The following is a 9,795-nucleotide window of genomic DNA, read 5'->3' on the forward strand; positions in this document are numbered from 1 at the left end:
ACCTTTCCCCATGAAATACATTCGTCTTCCTTTCACTCATCACCAAGTAATTTCTGATTCTCAATTTGATTTTGTCCTTGATCCACTGGTTTTTTTAGGCGTGTGATATTTAATTTTCATGTATTTGTTAGTTTCTAAAATTTTTTCCTACCATTGATTTCTATGTTCAATTCACTGTAGTCTCAAAACATGTTTTATTTCAGTCCTTTTAAATTTACTGGAGTTTCTCATATTACTTAGCGTGTATGCTCTGTCCTGGAGAATGTTCCACATTGGTTTGAGATGGTATGTATTTTGTTGGTGAATAGAATGTTTAAGTATCTTATGTTGCCTTGATGATATTCTCTCTTAACTCACTCTTTGCCCTAGAGTTGGAACCAACTCATAGCACACCCTCTAGTGAATTTTCAGAGCCTGCATGGTTCAGAATTGAGAAGGGTGTGTGTCAAGGATGTGTCCTATCTCCATATCTTTTCAATCTATATATGTGGAACAGATTATCTGGGAGGCTGGGCTCCATGAAAAGAAGTGTGGCTTCAAGTTTGGAGGGAGACTCATCAATAATTTGTGTTATACAGCTGACAGAACCCTCCTTGCTGAGACTGAGGAGAACCTGAAGCACTTGCTGCAGAAGGTCAAGGACTGGCAGCCTTCAATAAGGATTGAGGTTCAATATCAAGAAAACAAAGATTCTCACCAGTGGGTCAATTGGCAGCATCATGATGGATGATGAAGAGACAGCTTCAGTTTGCTTGGCTCTACAGTCAACACTCTTGGTACTAGCAGCCAGGAAATTAAAAGACGAATTGCATTGGGAAAGTCGAAGACAAGACACCTCTCCAAAGCACTGAAGAGCAATGATGTCAGTCTAGAGACTAAGGTGTGCCTGATACAGGCCATGGTCTTTGCAATTACTTGCTATGCATCAGAGTGATAGACAATGACTAGGGATGATAGAATGAGAATAGGTGCCTTTGAGCTCTGGTGCTGGAGAAGAGTATTGAATAAACCATGGATTGCTAGGAGAACAGACAAGTTCATCCTGGAGAGGGTGAAGCCAGGCTGCCTCTTGGAGGCAAGGACTCTGATGCTTTGTCTGATATACTTTGGACATGTTGCAAGGCGAGATCAGTCCTTGGAAAGGGACGTCATGCTTGGGAGTGTGGAGGGATAGCACAGGAGAGGAAGACCCTTGATGAGATGGATTGATTCAGTCATTGGGGTAATAGGAATAGGTGTGTCGAAGACAATAAGATTGGCAAGAGATAGAGCAGGGTTTAGGACTGTTGTACATAGGGTCACTATGAGTCTCAGGCGACTCGATGGCACATAACAACAACAATAAATACTGCAGGAGGGAATTGCCAGTCTTTTACCTCCAGGAGCCTCTGGTGAACTCTCTTCTGGCTCTGCCTTTGGGTTGTCTATTTTAGGAATCCACTCATAGTTGACCCTCCAGTGGTTTTTCAGCAACCATAAATCATGAGAAATTGTTTTTTTCTTCTGTGGAGCACCACTCTTAACCACTAAGCTACTATAGCTCCCTATCTGTCAAGTTGTTCTTATTGGAAGCAGTAGTGTTACAGTCTCTAACCTGCGATTAAGGGTCTTTTCCAAATCTTCCAGTTTTTGCTGCATGTACTTTGGTGCTATTACTAAGCATAGAAATGCTTGTCACTGTTAAGTTGATGGCTTGACCTTTTTAACCTTAATGAAATACCCTCTTTTTTTATCCTTAATTGCTTTTTTGTTTGTTTTAAAATCTATTTTGCCTGATATTAGTATAATCATTCCAGCTATTTACTTCTCATCTTTTTCTTTTTTCTCATATTTTTTTATTCTGTTTTGATCTTTAAGTCTTGACATGTCTTTTTCAGGTTGCATATATTGGATCCAAGCACTTTAATCACTGCCTTTTGCTTGAATTGTTTAATCTTCTAATGTTTTGTGGTGATGTTATTATTGTTATATTGTAGAAAGATTGGCTTGCTTGGTCAAAGTATATATACACATTTTTGAAGAGGTTGATATGTATTATTCTTCTTCACAAAAATTGTATCTGTCCTTATTCCATGATGTAATCAGATACATGTTCTTTTTGCATTTTCATTTCATTACTGAGAACTAATTTCTTGGGAGGTATAGAGAGTATTTTTTTTCCCTCAAAGATGTTTTTGTATTTTTTTTTCTTTTTATGGTTAGATAGGCTGTCATACTTAATATTTGCCCTTCCTACAAGGGGAATTTTCTCATTTCATTCTGATTGTTATTCAGTGAATTTAAAAAGCAATACTATCCCATAAAGGAGGAAGAAAAACAGGGAGTCCAGATACTTTGCTGAAAAGGGTGAAGCAGAAGTATTTGGAGCTTCCTGTGGTGTGGCCTTTCAGTAGGTGACCCTTTGAACAAAAGATTTGAACCTAGTCCTGTCCTGTCCTGCACCATCTTCACACTTTCTGACACACAAAAGTGCACTGGAGCAGTCACTTTGTCAGTCCACCTGGTTGAGGGTCTTCCTCTCCTTTGCTAACCCGCCCCCCCCGACCCTTCCCAACTTCATGTCCCTCTCCAAGGTATAGTCCCTCCTAGTAATATGTCCCAAGTATGTGAGGCGAAGCCACATCATTCTTGCCTCCAAAGGGCACTCTGGCAGCAACTTCTCCAAGACACATCTGTTCATTTTCTTGGCTGTCTATGCAATGTTCAGTGCTCTTCTCCAACACCACAACTCAAAGGCATCAATTATTTTTCTGTGATCATTATTCATTGTCCAGGTATTGGATGCATAGCTAGTAATTGGAAAGACCATGACCTGAATCAGACACACCTTAGTCCTCAAACTGACATCACTACTCCTCAGTAATTTGGAAAGGTCCCTAACTGCAGATTTTCCCAGTGCAATATGTCTCCTTATTTCCTTCCTGACTTATCGTACCAAGGGTCTTAATTGTGGATCCAAGCAAGATGAAGCTTTTGACAGTTTCAGTCTCCTCTCCATTCATCATGACACTGCCTGTTGGGCCAGTGGTAAGAATCTTTGTTTTCTTGATATTGAGACACAATCCATACTGAAGGCTGCATTCCTTGATCTTCTGCAACAAGTGCTTCAAATCCTCACTTTCAGCAAGTAAAGTTGCTAGAATTGCTTCCCAATTCCAAATCATGCAGGGCTCCACTGCTCTGTTTACACAGCAGCCTCCTGCTCCAGGTATAGGTTCCTCATGAGGACAATCAAATGCTCTGGGATTCCCGTTCTTCTCAGTGTCAGCCATAACTTGTTATGATCCACAGTCAACACGTTTTTGCATAGTCTTTAAAGTACAAATAGACTTTCTTCTGGTATTCCTTACTTTCAGCCAGGATCCATCTGACATCAGCAGTGATATCCCTGGTGCCACAGCCTCTTCTAAATCCCACTTGAACTTCTGGCAATTCCCTATCTATCTTTGTACTGTTAACATACCTCTCCTGACATTTTAAGTAAAAAGATTGGAGGACAGCTTGTATAGTACCCACCTACTGTATTGTGATGATTCCATATCAACGTATTTAACTTTATGGGTTTTTTTAATGGATCCATAATATTCCATCACAAGGGTTTTATTCATCTATTTATTGTGCCCAATTTTTGCTTTATGGATGGATATCTAGGTTTTTAGGGTTTAACTGTTAAAATAGTGCCATATTTACAACACATTTCTGTGAACTGATAGTCTTGAAGTTTATTGTAATTAGATGTGAATGACTACAGTTTGTTTTAAACTTTAAGAAAAAAAATGAACATGACTTGAATGAGAACTTTCTTGTTATGGAAATTTACTTTTATTTACATTCCAGATTTTTACCAGAAAAGTGTTTTTTTTGTGTTAAGCAAACACATTTGAATTTATTTTTAAGAATATATTTCTAGTTTAAAAACAGGACATGTATACAGATGATTAGACAGCATGGCTAACACAGACGAAGGCCACACCGCCAAGTTAGTGAGAACCATTGAAGGTGCTGGCAGCAGTTCGGTGCAGGCAGATGAGAATAAATAATAGTGCTTTGAGGGAGCAGTAGTGATCAACTGGACCTAAGGGGAGGGGGGAAGCTGCATCGTGGACGCTCTGTCAGGAACAACTTCCCAGGACTGACATGTGCAAAGTTCCATATTTCCAGGACAGAGAAGGCCCAGCCCATCCAAATGGCCCTTCTGACTTGGCTGACAGTTGGCAAGGACTGAAGAATTCAGACAGAGTAGGCAAGGAAATGAGGGGGAAAATGAAGAAATAGAGTTCAGACAAGCACGTGGATTCATATACACATACCCAACACAAAGGGCATTGCACTTATTATTAACACACTGTACACACGTTAACAAAGGTGCTCCAGCCCCATCATTCTTTGGCAGTACGCCAGGCCACCTCTGCTGACACAGACATCCTTATCAGGAGATGGGTGTCCTGTGTTGTGAGGACAGACCCTCAGGTGAGAGCAAAGCTAACATAAATACAGCATTAACTGAGCATCCTTAAACAAAAAAAAAGATGTTAATTGCTAATTACAAGTTTGCATGACAGAATTACATTGTTCCCCATGCCCCAAGGATGGACAAAGCAATCATTTTCTTATACAATGGTGAAATGAAACAAGCCCTTGATCATGCTTCAGCAAGTGATATGATGGGGTTACAGAAAGAAACTAGGTTTTATGCTAAAATTTGTACTTACTGCTATAAACTAAGTTTGAGTGTATTTCTTGACTCAAAAACCAAAATGAGCCTCTAAGGACCTGCTAAGTCTATGGTGGGCTTTTCATCTGTAATGTTTGTTCATTTCTTTAATTTGGGCCCAAGGTAATGGAATCCATCCAGGGTTTCAAGCGAGCCTAAAGTGATGAAAAATTAAAGCCCCGACAGTATAACTAGGTCCAGTCTAAGCACAGGAAGCCACAGCTGGCTGACTGATAGGGCTTCTCAGGACTGGATGTTGGTTGAATTGAGGATTCGAGAAGTAGCATCAGATCTGGAAGCCTTTGAAAGTTCTTGCACTCAGGAAGCTGCCACTGAAATCCACGTTATCCTTATCAGCTCCACATAAGCCCACACGGGGCATTTTTTTTTCCCTGAAGAGGTGGCAGTGACTCCAGGCTTGCTGTCAGAAGGTGGGAGTCGAGACATTGGAGAACGGCAGATGAGGCCTCCTGCGGCCGGCCAGATGCTGCTATTAGGGGTAGGAGTGGATATGGTGGTGGTGTTCAGCTTCCGGACCTTGCCTGGAGTGCGGGGTGTCAGTCCACGTCACTTACTGGGCGTTAGGGGAGTGCTGCCATACAGCATCTCCGTCTCTGTCTGCTTCTTGTTCTTTAGATGTCTTTCCTGCTTGGCTTTCTCTTTCTCCAGCCCATGTGACTCCCACTGTTCTGCCACATACTCCATGAATTTCTGTTCATCCACCACAAATGCCTGGGAGTGCTCTTTCTCCCACATTTCATTCTGTGCCTTCAACTCCTCTTCCAGCTTAGGGAGTGGTTTTTGGAGTTTGGCACGTTGCTTTTCTTCTTCAAGAAGATTTCCTCCACGGTTTGTAAATCGGCTTGGGTCTGAAGCTTTTCTCTCAAACTCCAGAAAGAGCTTCCCGCTTTCTTCCCACTTGTGAACACCTTCAAAGAGTTCCTTGTGGACTTCCTAGTAGTTTCTTAACTGCACAATCTCCACGTCATGGAGCTGGAGCAGTTTCTCTATGTAGTCATCAGCATAATAAGGAGCAAAAGCTTGTCTCTGCTCCTGACTGTAAAAACACAGGTCCCAGTACTGAGCCAGCTCCACTCAGATTGCCTCAATCACTTTCTTCATGTTTTGTAGCTTCAGTTCTTGACCTTGGCCTTTGACCCAGTCATAATTGTGGCCACGGCTTCTCTCTCCTCTGGAGGTATCTGCAGCCGCTCCCACAGCTCTCGGATCTGACCCCGCAGTTCTTCACAGACAGCTTCATTTTGTGATTTCTGCAATTCCAGCTGCTGTAGTAACTGTTGTAGTGCTGCAGTGTTCTCTAAAGATAAGCAAAAGGCCTCTTCATCCTCACACACCACATCTTTTTCAAAGCTTGTGTTTGGGGTACGATCCAATTCTTCCATACACAGTATGATCTTTCTCTTTATGTTGACAAACTCTCCATGTCTTGATGTCTTTGTCTCCCTCAGAGTTGCCAAGTGTTGTCTGAACTGGTTCAGCTCTTCCAAGCTGGGAACTGAGGAACTGTCGATGTTATAGGGAGGTATGCAAAGAATTTCACACAGTTCCTGATCTTGTTCTTGAGGTAACTTCAGTTCCTGTTTTCTTTCCTTTTTCTGTTTCCGCATCAATTCCACCTGAGTGCGTAAATCCTTCTCTAGTTGCAAGATGGTTGTCTCTCCTTCTTCCTGAATTGGCTCAACATGTAACTCGCTGCACAAGGTACTGAGCTCCTTTTGACAGACAGAAATGCTTTTCATGAACCTTTCCTTCAGCCTTTCCTCTTCAGCAATCATCATATCCAGGAGTTCTTTGATATGCTTCTTTACAACCTCAGTTCTCTCTAACCGCTGGTCCTCTGGAATCCCAATTAATTCCCATATTTTCCGAAGGTGATTCAGGGCTTTCTGGAGACATACTATGGACTCCTCAGCCAGTACCTCACTCCTCCTCATGGCGGACTCTCCATGAAGCTGGGTGCTGGGGGTCCCAGCCCTGCTCCAAGAGGCCCCAAGCGCAACCACCACTCGCAAACACTGGCGATCTGACTGCGTCGCAGGCCCGCAAGCCTTTGGGCCCCGCGAAATTTCACCAGAAAAGTTTTAATCTGATGGTCAATTAAATCTAATTTAAAATTTATGTGACTTTTTTTTAAGGTTCTATTTTGTTTTTAATGTTTTCCTTTATTAAGTATATTTGCATGAGGAGAACATTTTCATTTAAAAATCATATATGTGGCACTTGTCAAGTTTGGTAAAGTTTCACTGGAGTTTCAGAGAAAATGTGATAGTTTACCTAAACATCACAGATCAGACAGAGGAGTTAGCTGTTTCTTTATTGATGAATTGATTTAGTGTCACAGCCTTGAACATGAGCAATTATGATTAAAAGTATTAAGTATTCTAGGGAACTCTCATGGCCTAGCAGCAAGAAGCTGTGCTGCCATCCCAAAGGCTTATAGTTCAGACACCAGACACTCCATGGGAGAAGGATGGGCAGTCTCTTCACGTGTCATTAACTGCCTTTGAAAACCCACCAGAGGGTCAACTATGGGTTGGTTCCAGCTTGATGGTACACAACAAAAACAAGAACAATAGAGTTGTTGTTATATGCTGTTGAGTCACCTGCAACTCATAGCGACACCATGTATAATAGCTCTGAACCCTACTCTATGCTGAGCCAACCTTACTGTCTCCAACACGCCTATCCCCATTACTCCAGTCACTGAGTCAGTCCATCTCATTGAGAGTCTTCCCCTCCTGCGCTGTCCCTCTACCTTCCCAAGCGTAATGTCCCTCTCAAAAGACTGGTACATCCTTGCAACATGCCCAAAGTATGTCAGACGGAGCCTCAGAATCCTTGCCTCTAAGGAGCAGCCTGCTCTCACCCTCTCTAGGACAAACCTGTTCGTTTTCCTAGCAGTCCATGGTATATTGAATACTCCTCTCCACCTCCACAGCTCAAAGGCATCCATTCTCCTATCATCCCTAGTCATTGTCCAGCTTACTCAGTGTGTTTTATGACACTAATATGTAACTTCTGCTAGAAATCCTTGTGTGTTCTAAACTTGTAGAATTTATTTGTTTTAACAACAACAGCAATGAAATTCTTATTGTAATCTTCAAACAGCAGACTCTTTCCCCCTATAGTTATGATTAGCTTATTAAAATTGGCATCTTTAAAACATTTCTCTTTACTGGGAAAGAGAATTAGGGAATCTCAATATTAAAAAGTTAAATATTTGTTGTCTTTCTAAAACAAAACTGGAACTAGTATTCATGCAAAGAAATCCCCACAAACGTCATGTCCTTCTCTAGGAACCAACATTGTTATATTTTTTTGCAATGAGCAAAATCTAATTTAGTATTTCTTATTTCTAGCATGATTCCAAACTCAGTGACATCTTCCAAGAACGTATTAACAGTGTCATCAAACCCAGAAATGTGCCAACAATTTCCTTGTCACTCTTCATCACAGTGTGAACCATTGATCCTACACACTTGTCCACTAGTTCTGGCAGTTGATACTGGTTTTTGTGTTAGCCACCATGGCTAGGCCAGAGTGGTCTCACTAAGTGTATAGAGTTGAAAAAAGTGAAGAAGAATTTCAGGTTAGTGAATATAAGAAATAAAAACAAAACTAACTAATAGTCAGAGGGAAATTTAGCACTTTTTCAAAATTTGAATGCATTTTTTGGCCTCACCTACCTTTTGCTGTTCCCAGCCCCTTGATTATAAATTTATTCTTGGTGATGTTAAATGAATTTTAAAATGTATGTCCTTGTAGAGCTTCTTCCATTTTAGACACATAAAAAAGGACAAAATAATCTGTGTGCATATCTAGTAATTCAGTGGAAACTCTTTACAAACTAGACCACCAGAGCTCCCCTCTCTGTCTCACCAAATAGCTCAATGCAATGCACCTGAGTACCTGACCGTCTAGTGGATTTCTGAAGCTGTCAGTTACATGGGAAATTACCCATTTTTCTCCCATGGAGCTGCGGCTGGTGGATTTGAACTGCCAGAGAGATGTGGTCTTTGAGTTAGCAGCAAAACTCCCCATGGACTACTCCAGAGGGGAAAATCCCCAGAGACATCATGCTTGGTAAAATGTTGTGTGCTGTTGAGTTGAAACCGACTCATAGATGTCCCTCTAGAGGGTTTTCAGAGGCAGTAAATCACACAGAAGATTGTCTGTCTTTCTTCTGAAGAACAGCTGGTGGATCCAAACCTCGTGCCCAGGCATTGGCAGCATAGTTCTTCAGCCACTAGGCCACCAGAGCTCTGCAAGGAGGGAACTAAAAAGTAGGTTAACTAAAAAGGAGGAAGGTTGTCAGATGGATGGCGTAGTGACTACAACATTGGGACACACACAGCAGTGACTGAAGGTCAACAGGACTGGATGGTTTCCTGCTTTTTGTGCACAGAGTCTCTGCTTGAACCTGATACATGGGCCCCTAACAGCAGCAACAGTCAAATAGATAAAAGGCCTTAATTCTTTGGAGTTTTAATTACATTTCTTTTATTATGAAATCAAGTTGATATTTTTTGTATTTAAAAGATATTTGTACTAATATCCTGCTGTTGACCCACTTTCCAGCTCATGACAACCCTTCATTAAGTTTCTGCGATTGTCAGTATGGAAGGAGACTGCCTATCTTTCTCCTATTTGAACCCCTGACTTTTCTCTTACCAAGTTAATAAACTGCTCCACCAGAGACCCTTAATATTCCTGCATAGTGCTTATTAAAAAGAAAAAAAAATTGCCATTGAACCAGTCATGACTTATGATGACCCATGTATATATCAGAGTAGAACTGTGCTTATAGAGTTTTCTCAAGGTAGATCTTTAGGCCTCTCCTCCAAGATGTCTCTAGGTGCCCTCAAACGGCTGTTCTGGTTAGCAGCCAAAAATATTAACCATTTGTGTCACCCAGGTATATTTTGCCTGAAGAATGTTTCAAACTTTCTGTGACTGAACATTGGCTCTAACTGGGAGTATTTGCATAGTTTAGACTGTACGTGTATCTAGTGTGGATTGCTGCATACTGTTTTGTATTTCGTGTTGTTTAGTGCCATCAA

At 41.4% G+C, this 9,795-nt stretch overlaps 1 protein-coding gene and 1 pseudogene across 1 annotated transcript in view; one reads left to right on the forward strand and one right to left on the reverse strand.

Moving 5' to 3' along the window:
• UBE3C (ubiquitin protein ligase E3C) overlaps positions 1 to 9,795 on the forward strand; it is a 216,901-nt gene that overhangs the window by 19,517 nt on the left and 187,589 nt on the right. The window lies entirely within an intron of this gene.
• Positions 5,001 to 6,669, reverse strand: LOC102860632 (annotated as a pseudogene).

The sequence above is a fragment of the Elephantulus edwardii genome, unplaced genomic scaffold, assembly GCF_000299155.1.
Source record: "Elephantulus edwardii isolate Elephantulus edwardi_28Jun2011 unplaced genomic scaffold, EleEdw1.0 scaffold00060, whole genome shotgun sequence".
Taxonomy (NCBI): Eukaryota; Metazoa; Chordata; class Mammalia; order Macroscelidea; family Macroscelididae; genus Elephantulus; species Elephantulus edwardii.